Here is a 25,113-nt window from a genome sequence, read left to right as displayed (position 1 = left end):
ATAATATTTTGTTTAACGAAAGAAGAACCTTTTATATTTTTGTCTTTCGCTTTGAAGATTCAGCATTCTGTAAGCACCCTAACTCTGATTTTACTACATTTCTAATTCATACCTTTTTTATGTTATCGAATTAATCATTGTGTTAGATTGGTGCATACGAGATGTTGTCTTTTCGAACGTTATGTTTAATGGATCGAACAAACTAAACTTTATTTTACTTGTCATTTGTCCACCACATCGAAGAAAAAGTTTAACATTAATTACATGCATCTAATGTTAACAAAAATCAAAATCCCATTATTCGCGATTATGAATATTCGTGCGATCTTTTTATATGAATTGCATTTTTAGTATATAAATTATGTCAAAAGATCAAAGTTAATCGTTGACAAGCTATCGTACAGAGATTAATATTATAAGATTTAATTAAATATATTATACATTTCGCAGAAGCTATTTGCAATTAAAAACCCGATATATCTAACTTATTAATCTTTTTCCAATTACATTGGAAGTTTACAGCTTCCATTTTCCTTCACTTTGCCCCTTTTTAAAAGTAACACGTAAATTTCGATTAAATGCGAGATATTTTTCGCTATTTCTAGCGAATAATCGAGAATGTATAGTACACCCTCGTTCTGTTATTTTCCTCGCCATTGTCCCGCGTGAAAAATGAAGCGACACGTTGATCGCCTTTACGTGAATAGCTATAAAATTATACAAGATATTTTGCGACACCCTGGTTGCCAGCAACACGAACAAAAGGATAGGTTATTCTCTAAGCAAAAAAACGCGGTAATTCATGCGGCCCATACAAGCATTATTCATTAAGTCCATTAGCGTGCAGAAACGCGATTTTGGAAGCTTTCAGCCATTGAAGCGAAATTTAAATATCTTTTAAATTCCGAACGAAAATTTTCTACGTGTAAAAAGATCTTGTAAATTAAGAGAAATAATTTGTTTCATTTATATAGCAAATTATATACGTAGTATCTCGTACTATCACAAATTGGCTAATTTCTTCGATTAAATTTATCAAACATTTGTATCAACAGATTTTTACCGATCTATGCATATCTTTAATATTATCTTTTATTATCTCTATATTATCCATCTATCTATTATCTAATATTATCTCTATGCGTATTTTTAATATTAATTTCTCAGAAGCAGAGATTTTTTTCACAAACCATTTTAACATAACAACCATGTTATGTTAAAGTATTAGGTTTCTTTTTTCTCCGAATAGTTTCTTTCGTTTCATAAAGTGATAATAGATGAACAACAATTTCTCTTTTATATTATTTTATTGAGTTAGGTATGATCCATCTCGTTATATTTCTATTACTATGTTCATGCATAAAACATTGTGCTTCTATTATTTCTTTATAAAACGAAAGCAACTTTTCGGACAACCTAATACGTCCTTCCGATCATTCAAGAATGCTCACTGCTCTAAAAAACAATTCAACAATATTATACTCGTAATGTTTTCTCTCCTTTGATCTTCGTATAGAATACAATCCCCTAACAAGGATGGAGAAACAAAGAGTTACAAGCTTAATAAAATAGATAAACCCGTCAAACGCAACCTTTAAACCTTGCCATAAAAACGAACAAAAGAAGAAGAACCGCAAGTTGGAAGCTACTCAGCCAATCTGAAATTAACAGAGGTTAAAGTTGATGAAACGGTGGCTGAAGCAAAGCCGTTTATAGCTCAGTCGTTCGAGGTTGCATTCTCGAATTTCATGACACCGTGCAAATCGGCCGCACCGGTTCCTCGAACAATGGCTCTTCCCGCGTTACTAAGAACGCTTCGACGAATCCGGTCCGAATAGTCGGCGCGAAACTCGACGAAAGTCCGATACAATCGCGCTCGTTGATGCGGTCAACTTGGCGCGTTAACAAAGACATTCCCCGACAACTTATTGGAAAGTCGACGTCGAAGGTGGTAAACCGTGATTAGCGACGACGTGGCGTAAACCTTCGGGTGGCCGCCTCCTAGGCGAGGAATTAGAGTTGGCTAGAGTTTAGAAAACGACGTCTTTCCCGATCCGATATACGAAACCTCTCAGTGAGGGTCGAACGTAAAGTTTCGCGAATTTGTTCCACCCCTCGCACTATCTTCGCTCTTCTTCTTCCCCTTTTTCTCGAAACGGTGTTTCGGAAAGGAGATTGAAAACACGGTGCAATCGTTTCGCGAAGGCAGGATATTTCGAAAGGCAGATTCTTGTTAAAAGTGTTTCTGATGTTACGAAGTATCGAGATTGAAGGCAAAAGTTTGATATTTCGTGTAGGTTATAAACTAAGCGGTTGGAAATCTCCGACAGAAAAATATTGTGAACGGTGAATATTTTCTTATTTTTCGAATCGTTTTATTTTAATAACGAGAATCCAGTGAGTTTCGATATCTTCCAGACACAGAAACCACAGCGAAAGAGGGAGTTGGGAGTAAAAAGTATTCGATACGTTTCTAAGAAGTCGAATTTCGTTATTTTGCTGAGGAAAATCGTATAAGTTTAAATATATTTTAAACTAGTAAAAGATCATCGACAGACCCGATTAAGAGACAGTTTAGCCTAGAAATCGCACAAAAATATTCAGTCTCTTTTACCGTATAAATATTCACCGCTTCCGAAAGATTAAATTACTTTTTATTATTTAAAGAGAATTAGACGTTGTATGAGAAAAATCATTTATAAATTCCACAGATATAATTCTGTTCCAAATTTTGCAAGCTCTTCAAACAGGCGAACTTTATCTGTAATGTAACGAACGATTCTTATAGGAAATTGCATAGAAATTGGAAAATTTTATTTCACGACAAATTCTATGCCAGTAAACCGCACGCTTACAAAGTCGTGGACGTAGAGTTCGAAACTTCCGTTGGCTAAAGAAACGAAGAGAAAGAGAGAGAGAGAGAGGGAGGAAGACGTAAAAAGTGTCCCAAGGCGACAAGGAAACATCTTCCTGAATCGTGCCTTTCCGTGGTCACAGTTCTCTCTCTGAGTCGTCGTCTGCTTTCCCTCTCGTCCCTCTTTCTTTTATTTTCCTGTTTATTTTTCTTTTTCTTCTTTTCTTCTTCAATGCCTACGGCCACGTGTACTAAGCACAAGCAACGACGACACTCGCCGGTCAACACGTTTCCACGCTTCGTGGAAACCGCGCGCCGGTTTACCGGAAGGCAAGCAACTCCTGGTCGACGACGATCATCGTCTTTGTGTTTCATCGTGAAATATTAAAGGCTCGTCAAAAAAGAGAAACATCGTTCGAACGACGAACGCAATATTTCTGACCGTTTCGATTGGAAAACGTTCCTTCGTTTCTGGTGAAACCGAGTTCGTCGGATCAATGGGATATTTTATTAGAAATTTCTAAGCGAACGAAGGTGGATCAAGTGGTTTGGATCGGTTTGGATCAGGAAAATGGATTTTTTAAACGATCAGATGTATCTTTTCATTGAATTCATTTGACGCAAATATAACAATTCTTAATTTGTTAGATTCACATTTGTTTTGGAATTACGTTATCCAATTTGCGTTATAACTTGCTAATTAAGAATTATATATCGTAACGATATCATACATTAAAAATATCATTTCATGCTCTGACATCGCAATAGTCAAGACAAATTATCTTTCCTTCTCATTCGTTTCTAACGTCCAATCTGAAAATAAATTTTCTAAAATTAAAAGCGTAGAATTACAATTTATTAAGTCGTGTTCATAATTTGTTGATCAAACCGATTACAAATAATACGAAGCGAGTTGGGCGAGTTAAGAAATTGTTAACGTGAAAGTTAAGAGTCCTTCTTTGTTCCCTCGTGAGGTTAATGAACGTTTCACCCCTTTCTTGCCAAGTTATCTTTTATAAAGGCAAACCTAAATCTTAAGGAAGGAACTGCGATAAGAGTCCGTAGGTGTGGATAATGGCACTGTTTTGTCATCGTTATAAAACTAACGGCAGTTTAATGTATAAACGTTAACGGTAAAAACTTTCACAAAAGAGATTCTAATTTCTTTTTATCACCTTCTTCGCTGCAACCGTTGCGTTCAACAACTTTCCCATAGCAGACATAAGTGTTCCTGCGATCCTTCTTACTTCCTTCCCGTATCATCGAATACTTTCGGGAATTGTTTAAATTCTCCTAAACGAAGCTCTCTTAACGTAGCTTAAGATATTCTGTTAAAGATTCCACGCAATGCTCCTTTTCTGTGATACTAAACTTAAGTATACTATCGATAATGTTCTAAAAATAAATCGCTCCGAAGAAAAACAACGTGTCCAATCAACCTTCTTCCTTTATATTGCCAAGCTTTTGTAATATGCAAAGTAGAAATTAAAAGAACAATTAAGAAATCAACGAGCTTATCCCTTGTGTGTTATTGTCGATCAAGAAGCAATAAATGTTGTCTACTTTCCTAAGGTAAAATTTCAAAGAAAGCAAATGATCAGGAAGAACAACATACCTAACAATTAACATTCTTTCCTCATACCACCAAATCTGAAAGTATCCAACATAAACTTCAACTTTCTGTATCGACAAGCTTACCTCGGTCTACCATAATCGCCAATAAATATTCTTCCTAAAAATTCTTTAATATAAAACTCTAAAGAAAACTTGGGTCGTTACAACCAAAAAACGTTCTTATATTCTTTAACAGAAAATTGGAGGGGAAAGAAATTTTTCTACTACCAAACTTACGAATATCCAACAAACGATAAACTACGAAAATCACAAAGCTTACCAATCTACACCATTCTACCATTACCACCAACGAATGTCCTTCAATTCTTTGATATAAAACTGTTCTACCACGAAACATAGAAGTAGCCGATAAAAAGATCGAACTTACAAAATTCACCAATTTTGCCTGTAGCATCGCAGTCAGCAAATATCGTCAAATTTTCTTCCACGAGACTTTCAATAAGACGAATCACCGTGGAAAAAGACGGTGAAGTTACACGGATCATCGCTAAGGAAACAATCGTGCTATCTTCGAGGTATCCATGAAAAACCGATACGTCGTTCGCTACGTCATAAACTGTGATACGAATCCTTCTCACAGCGTGAATACGTGTGTGCACTTTGCCGACGTTTTACTACGTGAACGTAGAACGTAGAACGTTCGATCTACGGCGGTGGCTGTCCTACGTGAGCCAGTTGAAATCACGCGCGATGAACACACGGCGATCCTGTATAGCGCCTTTGTAAACGACACGGGGTTTCCACGTATCCGACCCCACGGGTCGTACGTGTCCGGAAAAAGAACGCGGTGAACGACGTAGAACCGGTGAACAAAGGGGGTGAAGGGGTAAGGACACGAGAAAACTGATACGAAGAGAGTTCGATCGATGGAAAGTTGGCCGGGAAACTATATCACCTTTCCACGGATAAATATTTTATGACATTCAATCCAGCGTCCTTCTCTCTGCTCCCGGAGTGTGTGTTTCTCGTTGTTTTTCTTTAGCAAACCACGTATCCTATGGTCGTCACACATCTTAAAGTATCCTAGAGGATATCTTTTATTATCGATAGACGGTTCACATTTATACAAATTCATATTGTAGTATCGTGGACAAGGGACCTGGGGGAGTCGGGCGAATTATAAACAAGCGGTTAGTGAACATGTGTATGGTGGGGCTAAGACAGAAGACGTGAGGCTAAAACAAAAGATAACAGGTTGCTAAGAGACAAAAACGAATTAAGAGTCGTCGTGAGTTGAGAAGTCAGAGAGTGCGAATTGCGTTGTCGAGAGAACGTTGGATCCCTGGTGACGAGAGTTGCAAATTAACTATCTAGTTGTCTTAATTATAATACGTTATTGTGATTAGTTTACGTTAAACAACCATCGTTTCCTGTTTAATCAACATCTGTTTAATCCATTTATTGTAAATGAACTAATTAAAGAACCTACAATATTTTTACGAATATATGTTTGAAAATGGAGCCTATCTTTGCAATTATTTTATCGGTGAAAATGTAGAAATGCTACTTCCTCTTCGATTTCGACGACTTTTGCACGTGTTGTAAAGAACCAACGTTTCGAACAATTTTTTTATGTACATGTAAGTAGTAGATCGGTCACGGGATAGAGATAATCGCGAGATATTCGCTAAAAGTTATCGATATCGCTACGGTGAATTTAATCTATAATTCTGTATTTAGGATATTTTATATATTTTTGCATATTATGTTCACTCTGTACATTTCTCAAATTTTCCACAAATGTATAAAAATTTCCCGTCTATTAATAAATCTCTGATACTAGCCAGAGTCTAATAGTAACCTAATAGTATAATCTAATACTAAGATAGAGTTATTTGGATTTGAAGATTATTCTAGTAAATAATTTTTTAGGCTAGTTGACTGATTACTAGCGGCCTGATAAAGGTGCGAAATATCGTTTACTTGCATTGATAGCTCTTGTATCGTTACGTCTAAACAAATTATATTGATGACTTACATAATTATAATGACGAGTGACGGTAAGTAGGCGAAGTATGCCACTATAGTACGGCAACTCTAATAACAGTAAATAACTCAAACGATTTGCGCGACTCTCAGAACTCGACGATAAAGTAAATTGTTATCAGATTTATCACGGTAAGCAAGAGAAATTGGGAACGGTAAGCATCACGCGAAGAAAGTAAATTTTATTCACTCGAGAAATTTCCCTCTTTCTTTTCCCTTTCAACCTACGAGGCAGTAGAAGAGAGACAGAAAAGGCAATGATGTTCCCGGCTGGATTGTTATTTTCCAAGTCCTTTTTTCCTCCCACCATCGTTCAGAAACATGTAATTACGCAGCCAATGTTCTTTCAGGTCTAATTTTCTAGCAGCAAAGGAACAGCGAACGCCCGCACGCCGGGCATTTATTACTCTTTTCGGGATACTTGCCTGGCCTCGGAAAAAGATTCACTGTTGCACGTCTCGCACTTTCTCATTTCTTTTGTATTCCCACGGCGACGATAATGGACACGAGAAACGAAAAAGAATCGACCAGAAGCGGTCTGCTTTTCAACCTCAATTACACTAGTTTAATAACTTATGGATCATTTGATCGTCCACGAAATCCAAAGGGAAAAACCTTCTCGATAATTCTTCGTTTACCAATTATCCTATTGTTTTTCTTATAATTCAGTCCCATATATCGTAAAGAAGTTCCCTCCTACAATTTTGTGGTAATTAAGTATGAAAAAATAATGTAAATTGTATCGTAAAAGAGTTATCTATCCTTGTCACGATATAGGCAAGATCCTTCTCGATGCTTCGATAATTCTTCGTTTACTAATTATCCTTTTCGATTTTTCTTCCCATTAAAACTACCTACATATCGTGCAAAAATTTTCGTCTGCGCTTTTTCGATAATAAATTTAAAAACGATGATGTAATTTATATCATGGGAGGGACATTTCATCTTCTACGAGACACAAGGAAAGATCCTCAATGCTTCGATAATTCTTCGTTTACTAATTATCCATTTCGATTTTCTTCCCATTAGAACCTACCTGCATATCGTGCAAAAATTTTCGTCTTCGCTTTCGTGATAATAAATTTAAAAGCGATGATGTAATTTGTATCGTGGGAGAGACATTTCATCTTCTACGAGACACAAGGAAAGATCCTCAATGCTTCGATAATTCTTCGTTTACTAATTATTCATTTCGATTTTTCTTCCCATTAAAACTACCTACATATCGTGCAAAAATTTTCGTCTTCGCTTTTTCGATAATAAATTTAAAAGCGATGATGTAATTTATATCATGGGAGAGACATTTCATCTTCTACGAGACACAAGGAAAGATCCTCAATGCTTCGAGAATTCTTCGTTTACTAATTATCCATTTCGATTTTTCTTCCCATTAGAACCTACCTACATATCGTGCAAAAATTTTCGTCTTCGCTTTTGTGATAATAAATTTAAAAGCGATGATGTAATTTGTATCGTGAGAGGTACATTTCATCTTCTACGAGACACAAGGAAAAATCCCTCTCGATGCTTCGCTAATATTTTTCGTTTACCAATTATCCTCGTTTCTTCGCCTTCTTGATAAGTAATTTATAGACACAACGTTCCAAAATTTAAATCTTCCTCTCTCTATCATCATCTCTACATATAATCTGAAAACTAGTGTAGAAATTCCACTGCGTAAATGAATCTCTCTCTCTCTCTCTCTCTCTCTCTCTCTCTCTCTCTCTTCGCATCTGAGATATCTTTTGTACAAAGAAGAGGCAAGATACCGAGTGCGAACAGAATCAAAGAGTAACTTTGCAGACCATGAACACCGACTAATGTTTGAAGAAAAAAAAGAGAGAAAAAGGAAAGGTTGCAAAAAGTTGGTCTACGCAAAGTTGAGGGTAACTGTTGTAATTGGCGAGGCTCGAAGTTCCTTAAAGAACACCGCTCCATTTACAATCGCGGCGGTTTCTCGACTTTGGTTGTTTCAGTTTCGCGTTACTTCGCCGGAAACAAGAGCGGCCGAGCGAAAATGAAGACGGCAAAGGCGACAAAACCAATTACTTCCGCCTTCGTCCAACGACGCTCGAATTCCATGAATGAAAAGAACAAGAACCATGGTTGGCGAATGTTACGCGAGAAGAGAGAGGGAGAAAAAAGAAGGAAGAAATGGGCCGACTAAGCTTGCGTCATATTAAGGCTTTATTCTATGACTGGCGGCGCGTATATCTGAATTTAAAAAAAGGAAAGGAAGTAAAAAGCTGAAAGAACAGAGGAAAGTATAAAGGGGAAATTACCTGTTAGGATTAAGTTATTCCATTCCGGAAGCCTTTAATTCCTTAAAGACCGCGGCAGTTTTTTACCATATACGTGGATATAGACGTACGTTTATTAGAGCAACTTTCGCATAATTTCAAAATCTGTCGTTTGTGTGAATTGTTAAAACAATATATATATATATATATATGTGTGTGTGTACTTGTGTAATGAGGAGGAAAAAGTATGTATCAGGATAAGATTATTCAGCTTGCAAGCTGTTTTTCATTCTTTGAGCGTGATGAGAGTTTTGTACAATTCTCATGAAAATAAATCGCAGCTACATATATTGAGTTTACTAGATGAACGTACCCTAGTTCTAATAACAATTTTGTAATTTATAAATGCAATATTAATATCAATTTAATTAACGATATGCATATCGGTATTAGAAAGAAAGAAACAACCGGAGAAATGATGATTCTTGTAGTCATGATCGATTATTTATATTCAAAGAACTAAGCGCTAAATCGATCGATTTAGTAATCTTCGTTCGTTGCTGACAATCCCACGACTAATTTCGGTCACTTTACGGTTGAAAAACTTCCCAAAATTTTCAAAGTATCTTCGAATTATATTGAGAAGAATCTCTTTTTTTATTTTTATTATTCAAACTATATACTCGATTGATTTCGTAATTTTCGCTCGCTTCTTAAAACATTCTATCATCAAATAAACTTGCACAATATCCAACGAATATTTGATCGAACGCTATCCAAAGAAAAAGATCAAAAGACCGCGCGTATAGTATGCATATAAAAAATTCAGCACGGCCGAGTGGATCTCGTGGGCGACGGGATATCACGAGCGAACTTCACTGACAGTTTGTTAAGCTCAAGGATATCGAATTTTATGGCTCCACAGGAAACGTGGACGGTAGTCATTCCTAGTGGTGAAAAACCGTCTACCGCGGGAAAATTGAAATCTTAATTCTTAATACGGAAACCGACCAGTCTTCTCTCCATTTTTCCATCGAAAGAAATAAAAAATTTGTAGTGTCATAGCTTTGGGCGGAAAAAATAAATAAATTAAAGTGCAGTACTCGATTACAGGAGCACAGTATAAAAATCATTTCGAGTTTGCTTGATTTATTTGACTGGTTTACGCGATACAACAACGATCTAAAATTATAGAAAGCGTTTCCTATTTTAATAATTGACAAATTGCTTCTTGTTACTCGTTACGTTCAATCATTCGTCTATTTTAGAAAATACAGAGATAACGAAAGAAGGAACCTGATATCGAACGCTTGGATCGTATTTGTCCGCCACGTCCTACGAATCTTCCGGCAGAAAAACTCGAAACGAACCGAAAAGTTGGCGAATTAAAGGGAAACAGTAACGTCCGCCGTTTTCATCGGTTTGGCGCGACGCGCGGAGAAATGTTGCTACGTTCTGGTCGGATTCACGTCGGGTACGGATGGTTCAGGGGCATGTTTCGAAATATTGAAATTGATCCAATTTTCGGGCTACGGGAACGACTTTTCGGAACGGGAAATAGAGACACGGCGTGCACTGGCTGAATCGATTCGTTCTCACCGGCTCGACCCGTTATCCCGAGGCTTTTTCCGCTTCGACAGCTTCCCAAGGAAATTTCGGATGGACCACGTTAAAGGGGAAAAAATACGATCAGCAGTTATTTAAGGACCGTATATCTTCGGCCTCGATTCGTCCACGAAATGCATAATTTCTTCTTTGCAAGATTTTTTTCTCTTCTTTTAATTTCTCCTTTTTTCTTTTTTTTTCTTTTTTGCAACACCTTTTCGCTCTAATTCAACTGTATACTGTATCTATCAAACACGATTTCTTTCTAACAGGTGTCAACACTTGTTAATAAGTAGACTGCAAGTTCTTGTGCTCAGATTCATATTTTTGAGAATATAATTAAGAAAATAGAGCAACTAGGTAGAACATTGTTTTATGTGCCAAATATTCTACGTAAAACTACTGTGTACTTACTGTACCATTTATTTCTTCGTACTGCGTGTATTCTGTGCAATTTTGCAAAATTTCAAATTTCCCATGAATCCACAGATATCATCCGCTGGTTTACCAGTAATTGAGTGGTACAGGACGATTAACTGCACTTGCAAGTAATACACTTCAAAGCGTTCTTTGAGAGGTTTCATAGTCTTCGCTTGCAGTATGATCGAAGTTGATCGTGAAATGGTTTGAGACGAATGAAGATGATTTTACACGCTTAGTACACGTCGATGTATTCTTTGAAAGTTTCAAAGGTGTCTTCGTCGTAGAATAGTTGGAATTTTGGTTTGAAACGAATGAAGATTAGTAATCGATTAGCTCAGAGCTTAATTGCTGGAATACTGGGTAGAATAAAGCGGTTTTGTGCAATTTCCGTCGGAACGGGTTCAATATCCATTGTGGTTTCTATGAATTTTGCTGTGAACGATATATATGGTTTAATATCGGTAGCAATATTGGTAGAACTTATCATTTCACTCACGTGATTCGACCTATTTATATTTTATACATTGTCAATTTATTTTTATCTATGGAATACATTTTATTGATCAGATTTGTTTAGGTATCTATGGCACATTTTCTAGTTATTGTGTAGATATATATATCGTTTAGCAAAGCATTTACAGATTTATTTTATTGTTTCGAATAACATATTCATTTTATTTCTAGTAGAACACATTGACGAAATTGAAACGTGAATCTATAGAATACCCTGTACAGCTTGCGCATTCACCAAATGAAATTAGTATAGCCAATTGTACCGTCGATCGAATAATTTAACCGAATTCGAAGATTACAGGGTGAATCGATGTCATAGAATACCCATTTCGTACTCGAGACTCGAACAGTATTATAGTAGATGCAAACTATGTAGAATGTTCGTAAATTAAAGCTTCAAGAAGTGACACCTAAAATTCTACATTGCATTCTATAGAAGCAATTTAAATTTTAGGCTGCGAAGTTACCTGTAAATTAGCTACCTCCAACTCGAATTAATTAGAAGTTGCAAATATTCACACAATGCCCATAATACACCAAACTACGTAAGATATTCAAAGTATCGCATCGTACATTTTAAAATTAGAATATTTCATAGTCAAAACAATTTTCTTTCTAGGATACGTTTAAAAAAATAGTTTCAATTATTTATAAAGAGACTTGTTTATCTAAATATCTTCGGTGTGACGATTGCGAAGCAACCGCGTAAAAAAGATGCATCTTATCAAAAATAAGCAACTAACTGTCCGAGTATTTTTGAAAAATGTCTCGACTCACTCGTCTCTTCCTCTTCGAGACGTGAAAACTATGGCTCACCCTTAATTGCACGATCGTGTTATCGTTTTTAGGTAGCGAAAAATCAGGTAACAATTGGAGAGGCTGGAAAGAGCGAAACTACTTACGGAGGTCGAAGATCGCGCGTAATACTCTTAAAAACCGCGGTAATCGCAAAAACAATGGAAATTGCTCTCAGGCTAGGCTTTCATGGACGACCAACAATTCGCGAAACCGCTAAAAGTAGCGATTCGCGACCGCGAGACTGTTAAGTCCGGCAAGACAAGTTATTTGCCAAGGAGAAATTTCTTTGAGGGTGTTTAACTTGCCGTAGAATTCCCGTTTTCCAGCTTCGTTTTCACCGCCAACTCATTACCTTGGAATTTCTCTCGCGATAGAATCTGCTCTTACGTGTACGTACACTACTTTATCTGCTACAAACGTAAAAGCTGCAAAGCTTATTAATTTTGTTTACGTTGAAATTACGATAAATTAAAACGATTCGATGGTGAGTTGTTTGCGTTTGTGTTTGCCAATCTCTGACCTTTGGTATTCGGAATTTGTGTAATTGGCGAAAGGAGGTCAAACTCATGATATCGGTTAAACAGCGATTAATATACTTCGGCTAATCGGTTGCGCGAATTTAAAGGACAAAGTGGAGAAATTTTAATAGAAGTGTTAACAGGAGGTTGATATGGAATGAAAATTTCTTATCTTAAATATAATGTGAATTTTATAGTGGTTCTGGTAACGATGATTCCAACGTTGATAGAATTTCAGTAGTATAGATGAATAATTAATCGGACAAAGATTTTACTTCAGTTTATCATTGTTACAGCACCGTACTGTCTCATTATTTGCTCGATTTGTATAATCAGCTTAATACTGAGGATTCTTTGGTGTTTCTCGCATAATATATTGTTCTTCGAGCATTTTAAAAATATTCATGAGCCATTTATTGTTCATGAGTTGCATTCGTCACACTGTAGAATTATTTGTGTCTGTTTAGTCGTTAAATATTACCAATCATTTCATCGCATCGCTAATCATACTATTAAAAGAATATCGAAAACCCATAGAACTAAAACATAGCAAAGAGGAAATAAAGTAAAAGAGAAATGTACATTTTTAACACGAAGACGACAGCACGTGGATCGATATTACAGTGAAAAAATTCGCATAACGCTTCAACGATGTAACAGGCACCTCGAGGAAGAGAAATAGCAGAAGTAACCTTTTTTGGTCTGCATTTGACAAGTTCGCTTCAGAATGGCGCGTCACGGCGAGAAAATTTCGCAATATCACAGCATCTTGATCGTTGTTTTATCGTCGTTTTATCGTCGTTTTATTACCGAGTTACACAGCTTGCACCGATATTGAGTGTCAGGTTGATTTAAATCCCGAAACGGCCAGCCGCAAATATTGACGGACCTCGACGACTAATTTTTATCGGAAACTCGCGTAATTTGTTAGCGCAGCGACGATTCGTGTACAGCATTTTTATGAAAGACAAATATTTTTCTACGGCCCTCTAATAAAGTATTAAAAGCATGCTCTATAAACCGCGAATTATCTCGATGAAATAGAAAGTTCTGTGATGCTATCTATATGTTTTTATTATACAGAAATGGCTGTGTTTAGAATGATCATTAATAAATGATTCAGATGAGTTGTAACAAATGATTTCAGATGGATATTTAAGTGAGATAATATTTTGTAAAGAAAAGTTTGATTGTTTTTGTTTTTTATCTTTTTTAACGCTAAAGTTACAAGTTCGATGTAATGGAATTTTTTGTGTTCATAATTTCAGATAAACGTGTTTTTTAATATAATATTCAGTGCGATGATTATATGTGCTATTAAATTTTATCGTGTTGTTGTTTTTCACAATAAGTGTTGATGATTTCGCTGAAACATTTCCTTGGCGGTAGAGAACTTCAGTAGTATAAGCCAGCGTTTGATCGAACAAAGGTTTTTCTTCGCTTTATCGCTTCTTTTATAGAATCGCATTGTTCGATTATATTTACTCGGTTGCTATAATCGGTCTAATATTTGACGTAGTACGTGAAAATTTCACGACTATGATACGCTCATTATTATTAATCTCCGATGTTAATTAACAGCGCAATAATTGCATTTATCTTCACATTGTAATGCTACAAATATGGATATTTACGTTGCATCATGTGTATTTGAAGCGTACCTATGCGAATTAAACAGTACTCAATGTGAGTTAACACATTCCAAACTTAAATTACGTTCTTCAAATTTTTAATATTCCTGGGGATTAAAAAAAAAATACTGTTTCATGCATGCACCTAAATTATTTTAGGTAAAAATTAATTTCTCTGCTTACCCTATCATTATGATAATATCTGCAAAAATATTAGGTATTAAATATAAGGTATTAAATATAATACCTTGGCATTTCTTTTGAGTAAAGAAACAACGTTTAATCAAACAAGGGTCTAGGTGTTTGACTTACGTAATGTGTGTACTAACTTTTAAGAAGATTCTTCAGCAAATAACAAGGCTATAATTAAATAAATACGTAAAATAGATTTGGGTAGCGTTTCGATTTGATTTTTGTAAATTTTACTTTTTAAAAAGTGTTTGTCTCGAGAGAACTGGAGTTCGAAGCGTGATGGAGGGGAACAAAGCGAAACAAAGGGAGACAAAGTAGAAGGAAGTAAAGAAACGGGAAACACGTGGAAGCAAAGCAAAATATTTCGGAGCGGAATGCTACGGAGCAAAGCGGATGGAAGCAGAGCCGAGCAGAGCGGTGCGAAGCGGATAGAAGAAGCAGGACAGGATAAAACAAACTAGGAAAAAGGACAAAGTAGAGCGAAACAAAGCAAAGTAGGATAGAACAGAGCGAAGCAAAGCAAAGCAAAACAAAGCAAAGCAAAGCAGAACCAAGTTAAGCCGAGTTGAACCGATCTGAGCCAAGCCGAGCAAAGCTGAATCGACTCGAGCGAAACAAAACAAGGTAGAGCTGCGTAAAATAAAATAGGGAAACATTTTTGTTTTCGATTATTCTTTGTTGTCATAAAATTGGAAATTTGTGAATATAGAAATTTTCGAAACCATATTTTCAGCATATTAAAAAAGGGAAAGAAAAATGTGAAAATTGAACACTTAATTGTGCTACGTTCTTTGAGCCATTTTTGGCTTAATGGTGTTTGTATTTTTTTTTTTTTTTTTTTAATTTATAACTCAAAGGAGAATACGAAGAAACGGGAAACAGAAATAATACATAAAATAGAGTTGAAAAACTGAACTCTAAATTTGTCGTTTGGAAAGAAAAATTCGGTAAATGCAGGGCTTTGAAGGCTTTCGGTTTACCGAAGAAAAAGCTTCTCCAGGGTATACAGTTCAGAAACCTACATCGTTGATTGAATAAGGAAATACCTCGAGAATTTTCGAAACGTGACCAAGAGAAAACGCACACCTGGCACACTGTTAAGGTGGCAAACTGAAAATATCGAACGAACTTACAGTTTCAAAAAAATGATTACTTTCGTTGTCATAAAATGTTGAAAAATCTCTCGAGCTTTCTTTCGTGCAATATTTTTATCGTGACAAGAGTAGCAATGCAAAATATAAACAGCCTCTTGTCAACGTTCTTGAGTTAAAAAATCGAACAAAATGTTTATTTCAATGGGATACATTATAGTCGTTCAGTTATAAGTTTCTAATATTTCAAATTCAAATAGAACTTATACAACTCTTAATTTCTCTAATAACTTACTAGATTTTCAGTCCTTTTGAAAATCTTTTTCATCTAAATGTAAATACAACTGCGAAGATATCAGTGTAGATCGTTTACCAATTTTCCTCGGTATACTAACATTCGCAGTTATGAAAATATTATATCAAAGAAAGATAGCATATTTTATTCGAAAGAGAATTATATGCTCGATTAAGTATCCGGATGACACTTCACTGATTAACACTAGAATTACCACACCAGTGAAATTGACTGGTTTTACAATTTTATGTTAAAATTCCTACTTTATGTTATATTTTTGTTCCGCAATAATGTAATGAATTTCGTAACGATAACTATAAGAATAATATAATGAATTTTATTTTGTTTTTTATATATTCAAACTCAAAATAATTTTGTATTAAGTCGAAATGACTGGTGACCCCAATTTACCAGTTGCCACACGTTTTTAAATTTTTTACCGCGTATCATTCGATATGATGATATCTGTTATCGGGAAAATTTCGGATCGATCGTTGGATCGCTAGATGTTAACTTTAGAAATACCACACCAATCAACATGACTAGTACAATTTTATAAATATGTCAACCTTCATTTAGGGATCATGGTTCCAGATAGATTAATAATATAAAAAATGTACTACATAACATGGAATTCCTTCCGTAAGAAAGTAATAAATCAGTAAATATACAAATATTCTATCATTACGTATTTTTCAAAGACCAATCATTTTGACTGGCTTTGGTAGAAATAGGTTCATGTTAACTATCGATAGTTCTAGTGTTAATAAGCAGTAATTCAACACCACGTACTAAAAAGATTCACACTCAAACAGAAGAACGTCGTCATCTCGCATAGTCTCAGAAAATTCTCACTCGCAACAACAAAATGAAACAAAACTCACACGAGAATATTTTCCAAACTTTTTCATTTGCATTAACACATTAATAATTAATTAACAAATTAATAATATATTACGTTGTTGCTGATTAAGCTCGTGGTTTGATAATTCGCGAAATGAAAACTAAATGATAAAATGAGAAATGAATAATTCGAAGCAGCTTGCCTCGACATCGAACGTTACTCGACTTGACCACCAAGCATTCGAACACAATTACAAGACAGGATGATACGCGAATTACGTGGAGAGTAATCGAGACACGGACGTCTGTCTACGTGGCGTGTTTTATTGCTGGCCAAAGCCGAGCAACGCACATACGCTCGCGATTTCACGCGCCGCTGATTCGACTCGATTGCATTATAGGAATACACGACGACGAAGTTGTCGTTCACGTCGATGACGGCTGACAGGAGGCGGGCACGCGGTTCCCGGCGTTGACGTGCATGCCTCCTATTTCACGACGAAAACGAAATTTCGTGCGCAAGTGCCGCAAGTAATTGAAAACTGACTGATGACCGAGGCTATATAACGGGGAAAGAATGCTCTTTTTTTGTGCTTCGTATGAAAGAACTAGAAAGAAATAGGCGAGTAGCGATGATAAACGTAAGAAGGCGGAGCAAAAGATAAAATTCGGTACAAAGCATAACAAAGCTAAGCAGAACGTGATAAAGCACAGCAATGTAAAAAAGAATAATATCGCAACGTAGCGATAAAAAGTGTAGCAATAAGAAATACAGGAACGCGGAATGTAACAGTAGAGAATGTGAGAATGCGGAGCATGTCGATACAGAATATAGAAATAAAAGAATGCAGAATGCGAAACGTAGAAATACAAAAGAACAACTGTACGAAGCGTCGCAATTTAAGACATAGAAATACGAAGCATTGCAATACAAAGCAGGGTAAGGTTGGTAAGGCGAAGTGCGACGATACAAAGCATAGAAATGCGATGCGTAGCGATGCGAAATATAGGAATGCGGAGCGTGAGAATACAAAGCGTAACAATTCAATGCGTAGGAATGTGAAGAGCGTACAAAAAACAGAAGTTAACGATACAAAGCATTGGAATGTGGACAGTAGCGATACAAAGCGTAACAATTTAATGTAGCAAACTGATGAACAAAAGCGCAAAATATCATAAACCAGTGAAGGGCAAATCGCAAGATTAAACTGCGAAACGTATCAAAATGCAACGCAGCAGAGCGGAATATGGCAAAGAGGGATGTAGCAAAGCGAACTGTTGGAAAACGAAACGTAACAAAGCAACGTTTTAAATAATCCAAACGCGCCATAACGAAGCAAAGCATCGTAATACTCGTCAAAGTTAACTGGGAAACGAACGGGTTAAAGCAACCTACTTTGCGCAATACACCGAATAAATTAGCTGAGGCTGATAAAAAAAATTGATGGGAAATAAATTAAAATAAAAATGATAGGAAGAAGGGGCAGATGGAACGAAGTAAGAGTAGACGATAATTGGAGCATTAGAGAGAAAGTTTAACTCAGGCTACGTCAGTTATAAGCGTCTTCGGTGTATCTAGCGTTTCCGGTTCTTGCACAACCAGCAAGTCTCTTATTGCGACAGTGATAATGAAATGGAGGTAGCCGAAAGAGCGTATTCGTAATATCGCGACGCGGTTCCACGCAGACGATCCGAGCCTCGAGTCTCTGTGGCATTCTCCATTCTCTGAGTGGCGGCTGGATTAAATTGGTCTGGGAATCGGAAGCCGTGATTTCGGTGTAAATATTTGTAGGCGGTTTGTTACGGCGCACTATCTTAGACAATCGATTCTAAAGCTAAAGTGTGTTCGTAGTCGTGCGAAAAAGAAGAATTTAATAATCGATTAACAGTTTCGCGTTGGAAAATCATAGTAGAGCTAGTTTGTAACGAGGCACGTGAGATATCTACGAATTAGTTCGAAGTATTTCTACGTCCACTTATTTTCGAATGAACCGTCCTTTTTTATCAAATGCTGCACATTTCATTTTCATAGTTAAATTTGTATAATCATAAAGAAATACCGACAAATGATACGATAATCGGTATGCCTGCAGTTAATCAATTAGTGAAAAACTCGATTTCTTCAAAAGCAGAGCCTCAGACAATTTCTTTTTATTTGGCACTTAGTATCATGAAACATCGACTATATGAGAAGATTGTATAATATTATTATTACGTAAGATAATACACAACATGAATTGATGAAATTGCAATTAAGTGAAAATTATATTAACAAAGAAAAGGAAACAAATTACAAATATACTGTCTAACTTGACAAATCCAGAAGAAGTACTTCAAACAAACCAATCTTATACCTTTAGAAATCAAGAGGAAACATAAACAAAAATTCTACTTTTCCAGTAGAACAACCGTCTTTCATGTTCTATTACACGTCCTGGCACACCCTGTATAACATCAAAACTTCGTTCTATCACGAAACCCTTCAGGAATTACAACTTTGACAAATCACGAAGTCACACGCATCCAATTTCTATACTCGAAGGGGCACATACAACACGACTTGGAAACTCTATCTCTTCCCTAACTCGGCGCCTATTTCATCAAGAATCTGCTTTGACGCGTAAAGCGTGCACGCATATTGTAGACACGGAGGGTGTTCGTAATCGTCACCGACGAGGAAAATTTCCGTCTCCGCGAAAACCGACGCGTCACGGTGCCAGAAAATGCAACGAATTAATTCGCGTGATGTAGCTTCGAATACCGTCGACACTAATGATACTCGATACGTATCGTGTCTGGCATAACTCCTTCGTGTAGGTACATTCTGCTCCACATATTTCACGGAGAGGATGAAATACTCGCCCATGCCATCGTTAACCTGCAGAATATTGAGTATAGCTCGGGACGCGACGGGGAATTCGTGTCTCATGAAATCTTGCGGCAAACTTCATTTTGCCTTGCGCTGACCGTTTTACAAGGGAAAATCAAGGTAAAACCGTACCGTTCCATTGAATAGAAACGGTCATATTCTTGGAACCTGACCGCCTATTCTTATCCATCAGGATTATAAATCAGGCCGAGTTTTTTTTAATCTAGACTGGTTAATGCTGTTGGTTACTGTTGACAATTTTGGATCTTAATAGCCGAAATAATGGTATTGGAACACTACATTTACACTTTGAATTTATATTAGAATAGTTATATATTTATTTGATAAACGATTTCAAAGATATTCATCGATACACACTTGCACGCGTCTCAGCACTTTCTTCCATACTAGACTGTTAACCGACTGAACAGTTTACATTCCTCTGTCTTCGAGACGCCGCGCACATACATATTTCCATATATTGATATTCACATACATGTATCACTATAACGCAGCTAATCTAGTCTAGCACATAAAATTATACATATCTCAATAGTTTCATTTTTTAGATACAAGTCATTTTCGATTTTGACCACTTTTGGGATATGATGTACGGTCATGGAAATGAATTTTTTTCAATGTATGATTTATCAGGATTTGTAAAATAATTTTATTTTCATAGCGGAAGTCAGGATTCTATAGGATATATATGGGATATTTAAAAAATATTCTTTGAATATATGGATTGCAACAAAGGTTATAAAAGTATAGAAATCGTTGAATATTAATTAGCTTCTTTTTTATGCAATATCCTCTTATACCATCGCAAATCCCTACGATTTTTCCTTTCGATGCTTCTTTGAAATTTCTATTTTTATATTAATAATGATATTCTTGAAAATTTACCAACGCCGTAAAATCTCAAGATAATTGCGCGAAATTTCTAAGACTGCGCGAAATTTCTATGCAAGATTTAATATCTATAGTAAAGGCAAATACCGTTTTATGATAGTCGTGAAGTTTAATGTGTTCGGTGTTTAGCATATCTATGATGGAGTTTATGGTTACGCGCATTTAACGGTAAAAGGAAGCGTAATTCTTGCACTCTTCGGTGGAAATTCTTTAATTAACTCGAAATTATGTTTTCCTCGGTATGAAAAATGAAATTTGTCGTGAATTTAACGCGTATACGTATAGTTGTTAACGTATAAAAAGGTTTATATTATGTTCGTTTCCTTTTCCGAGCGAGGCAGCCACTTAGAACCTTTTATATCGAGAACAAAGGTTGTTTGACGGAATTCGCAGAATTTGAGAAATTAAATTTATGAATGGAGAAACTCTAGCTTGTTCTGCGAAACTTCTTTGTGTACTATGTTTCATTTGCTAAAGTGTGCTTGACTGTAAAAGAATATAAAAGCTTAATACATCTTGAAGAGAAAGAACTAAGGCTAAACGAATTGAACGAAGCGATTTCATAAGAACACGAACAGAGCACGTATTTGTTGATAACGTTTAAATCGTTGATGCTATACTGAACAAGAGGCAAATTTAATAGCGCGACAGAGCAAGTAGTATATCTTAGAAATTGATCAGTTATTGGTCAAATTTTAATCTATATTAACCAATTCAATTTACTTAATCATTTAATATATCATCTATATGTATCTAGAAAACGAAATTAACGTGAATTCAAATCAATGGACCAAATCAATGAATATTCTCATGAAACGTTTAAGGAAGTTAATAAGAGACAGAAACAGCCGAGTAAGTGGTACAGTCCCCTATATGGTCGGACATGTTGCAGTACGAAGCCAATCTTCGATCGATCATTAGACATTTAATTGCAAACATTTAATTGTTTGCGCTCTTCCAGGTTACTCATACTCGTGCTTATTATTTTAAAAAATATATTAAATATATAAACGTTTAAAACATTTCAATTCAGACGAATCATCGAACGATTCTATTGAATTAAGATGAAATTACAATGGCCTGTGTAATCTTCGATTCACGTGATATTATATAGACTCTAGCCACTCGTTCAATCCTTCGCGTTCAGATAAATAGAGAAAAAGGTAGATTTCAAATATATTTCGATAGAAGAAAATATTTCAATCGCTCAAATTTAAATGACCGCGTGTAAATTTCACGAACGTGTTTACATTGTATGCCTCTCCCGTATATGACCATTATCGACGTCGATCGCATTCCAGGATGCATAGAACGCGTAATGGCAACAACGATAACAACAATCACGCAGCAGGTTGAAAATTAATTACACCGAAATAACACGTAGCGAGATGTTGGCTCCGGCCTTTGAAGCGAGCTCTGTTAAAGCGTGAACGGCAAACGGTGTCAAACTTGCTGAAAATTAATTCGAACTATCAGCCAAAGTTTCGCTAGTAGACAGGGTTACGCTCGAACCTCGTTGCACGAGCATCGTTCTGATTATTTATCAACGTGAAACGGTTCTCGTAGCTCGCAATAAACTGGATGTCAGCGAGACGAACGAACGTGGCACGTAGAAGAGGTCACGTGAAAAATAAAAACCAGAGAAATTCGTTCGAGGTCTTAGGGTACAACGTTGAGGTCAGGTAGGCAGAAGTTGCTGGCATATTTAGTCACTTCAGCACGTGCTTCCGCCTGACCCGAATTCTCGATCAATTAACCCCGAATATTTTATCAGCGGTTCACAAACACGATCCCGAAACCGCGATTGGTATCTCGAGCGGAGCGTGGATTTTAAAGATTTCCAAGCATCGTTCGATCGTTAATTTCCTCGGTTCTTTGGTTAATGAAATCGAACCGGCTATGAATTTTGTATTTTTCTTAACTTTCTGGTCTTTCGTGATTTTGATTGAACGATAGCTTTTGGAAAGAAAATAGAGGATTGCGGAAATATTACGTGAAAGGTGGAGATTACGATTTAATTCGTTCGAATAGAATTCCAATTTTGTCGAATATTTATAATAAAAGCAAATTTTTTCAGAATATAGATTTATAAATTTTGTGAAATTATATGATTGTTGCTCGATTGTCTATTTCCAACTTTCTTTGACTTTCGATAAATAGGGGTATTTATCGGTCAATTGATTTAAAGTCACAAAAATTTGCGACCAACTTTATCGACGATAGATAAGTTTATGGTTCGTTTAGCTAATAATTCGCTAATATGTAATTATACGTGTGGCAAGTGCATAGCTTGGAATTGCCGTGATATCGGAGAGCAACAAAATTACTGTGTCTCGCGGAAATTTGAGAAAAAAGTTAAAAGCTTGGAAAAGAAGCGTAATGAATGGAAGGGTAAAGTGAAACGGATCGAATGTCAGTAAAAGCAAAAAATTTCATTTGTCGCTGCTAAAGTAAGTGCAAATCGAAGAAACAGAGTAATAAAGAAACTGACGAAAGATATAGAAATAAATAATAATAAGCGAAGCGAGAGGAATATCGACAAAGATACGAAAAAAATTGTAAGAAAATAATGAAACTGAAATAATGACCAAATACAACAAGTAATCAGAAAACAATGAGAAATAATGCAAACAACAATAATTATAGTAAACAGAAGATAATACAGAGATTGATGATGAACAAGATAGAAATAATAGATATGTATATTATAAAATGGAAATACGAGAAGATTATACATATAGATTGTGTTAGAAGAAATGCAATATCAATAGATGTAATTACAGAGTAATACAAATAGCTGAAACATAATGGGAAAACAAGAAATGGACCGCGTAATGAGTAGTTGGAACCGACGTTTAATCCACTTATTAATAATTCTCGCGACGAAAAGTCAGTCGGTGGTGTTTCGTACAATACAAAACTGTTTCGCGGTAACTGCTGGTTCAGAATATTGGTCTGCCGTTAATAATGCAAATTCCCTGGCTGAAACTCACGACTGAATGCATTTAATTATAACACACGTGCAATTTACCAACGAGGTTCGACAAGCAAGGAACATCGTACACAATTACGGTTTACTTGTTAAAATTAATGCCTTAAGGCGACATTCATTTTTCTTCTTTCTTCTGATCACCGAAGAATGAACGTTATACCAACGTTATATCTGCATTCGACTAATTTAAATACATATTTGTTTTTCTCAAAACTATATATACGTATGTACGAGGCAATTAAAAGTCACATCGATCGACTAAATAATTGGAAAATACCAGAAAATGATATACAAACGTTATTTTATTTGTTTTATGCTATTGCTTTGACATAGACGAACTTGTGCAACCAAATCGTTTGTTTTTTTTTTTTTTTTTCTTTTAAATTCTACTGTAATTATATAGCTGGACAAATTTTATAACAGATAAAATTAGTCTGTCTGGCTTCTGGAATATTTACGTATTAACTCGCTGTTTTTTCTTCAGTTTATCAAAATAATGGCCTATTTAGATTACGCTACAAGCAAAACAAATTTAATCGTATAAACTAATTATACATAAGTGCTATGTTGCAGTTGTACATTATTAGCGTTGTTTTCGAGGCTGGCAAACGTGCAATTGAATCGCTCTCAAACTAATTCAAATGCACTGTTTTCAAAACCATGTCCGTACGTATCGCATATGGACTGTACCATATGCAGAACACACTGTGCCATTAAATTGGCCATTAAACCACAATAATCAATCTTATCGTCTACGATCTACAACCACAGTTTATCCTTTAGCCAATTCGAACCTTCTCAATCCTTGCTAAAAAAAAATGCTCATTGTCAGTGTATCCGCCATTAAACCACAATCCACAACCGCTAACCCATCCTGTATCATCCGCGATACACAACCGCGATCCATAACCCATAAACCCGCAAAGAGACAAATAACGAACGAGCAAAACGCGATACTCATCCAAGCAATATCATTTATTGGATTGTATGAACAATAAAATTCATAGCATGAGTTTTTTCTATTTTTATTAGAACACAACAACAGCGTATTAAATAACACGAATCTGTTTGATTTCTCATTGATCCACTACGTGTATTATATAACACCATAAAATAATTACGCAAAAGGGGCGTAAATTGACAAAAGTACACGGTCTCAAGCCGTCATGTCGAACGATTTTTCAAGCAGTCCACGAGAAGGGTACACGGTCGACGACGTGACGAGCGTTTGTCTTTTTTTTTCATTTCTTTTTTTTTTTTTTTTTTTTTTTTATTTCAAGGGACAACGAACGGTTTGTCAAACCGTGTACGTACGTGGATGACTCGTACGGATGACAAACCGACACGAAGGTATCCGGCCCTTGGCAAGCGTTTATTTATGATCCGCCACCACCGCTGCGGACAGAACAGCCGGCGAATCGGATTTACCGTTGGAAATAGCGTTCGATCGCCGCGGCGTGTCTCGAATCGGCAATCGGGACCGAGAGATTATTGCTCCTATTTCCCCTGGACCATCGTCCCTTTTTTTTTCTTCTTCTATCTCTATCACCCCTACATTAACCCCTTTTCTCTTTCCATTCCTTTTTCTCGAATTTCTATTCCTATGGACGAGCCGATCGATCGATGCGTCACGCATGAGTTCCAAACGTTCGTTTCTTTTATAACGTGCGAGGGAAGATATTGATAGATAGCAACGAGAAAAGATATCGAGAACTA

At 36.1% G+C, this 25,113-nt stretch overlaps 1 protein-coding gene across 6 annotated transcripts in view; it reads left to right on the top strand.

Moving 5' to 3' along the window:
• Positions 1-25,113, top strand: part of Sns (sticks and stones) — a 479,087-nt gene that overhangs the window by 380,725 nt on the left and 73,249 nt on the right. The window lies entirely within an intron of this gene.

The sequence above is a fragment of the Bombus fervidus genome, chromosome 14, assembly GCF_041682495.2.
Source record: "Bombus fervidus isolate BK054 chromosome 14, iyBomFerv1, whole genome shotgun sequence".
Classification (NCBI taxonomy): Eukaryota; Metazoa; Arthropoda; class Insecta; order Hymenoptera; family Apidae; genus Bombus; species Bombus fervidus.
Note: the sequence above shows the minus strand (reverse complement) of the source record. Positions and strands in the feature narration are given on the sequence as shown.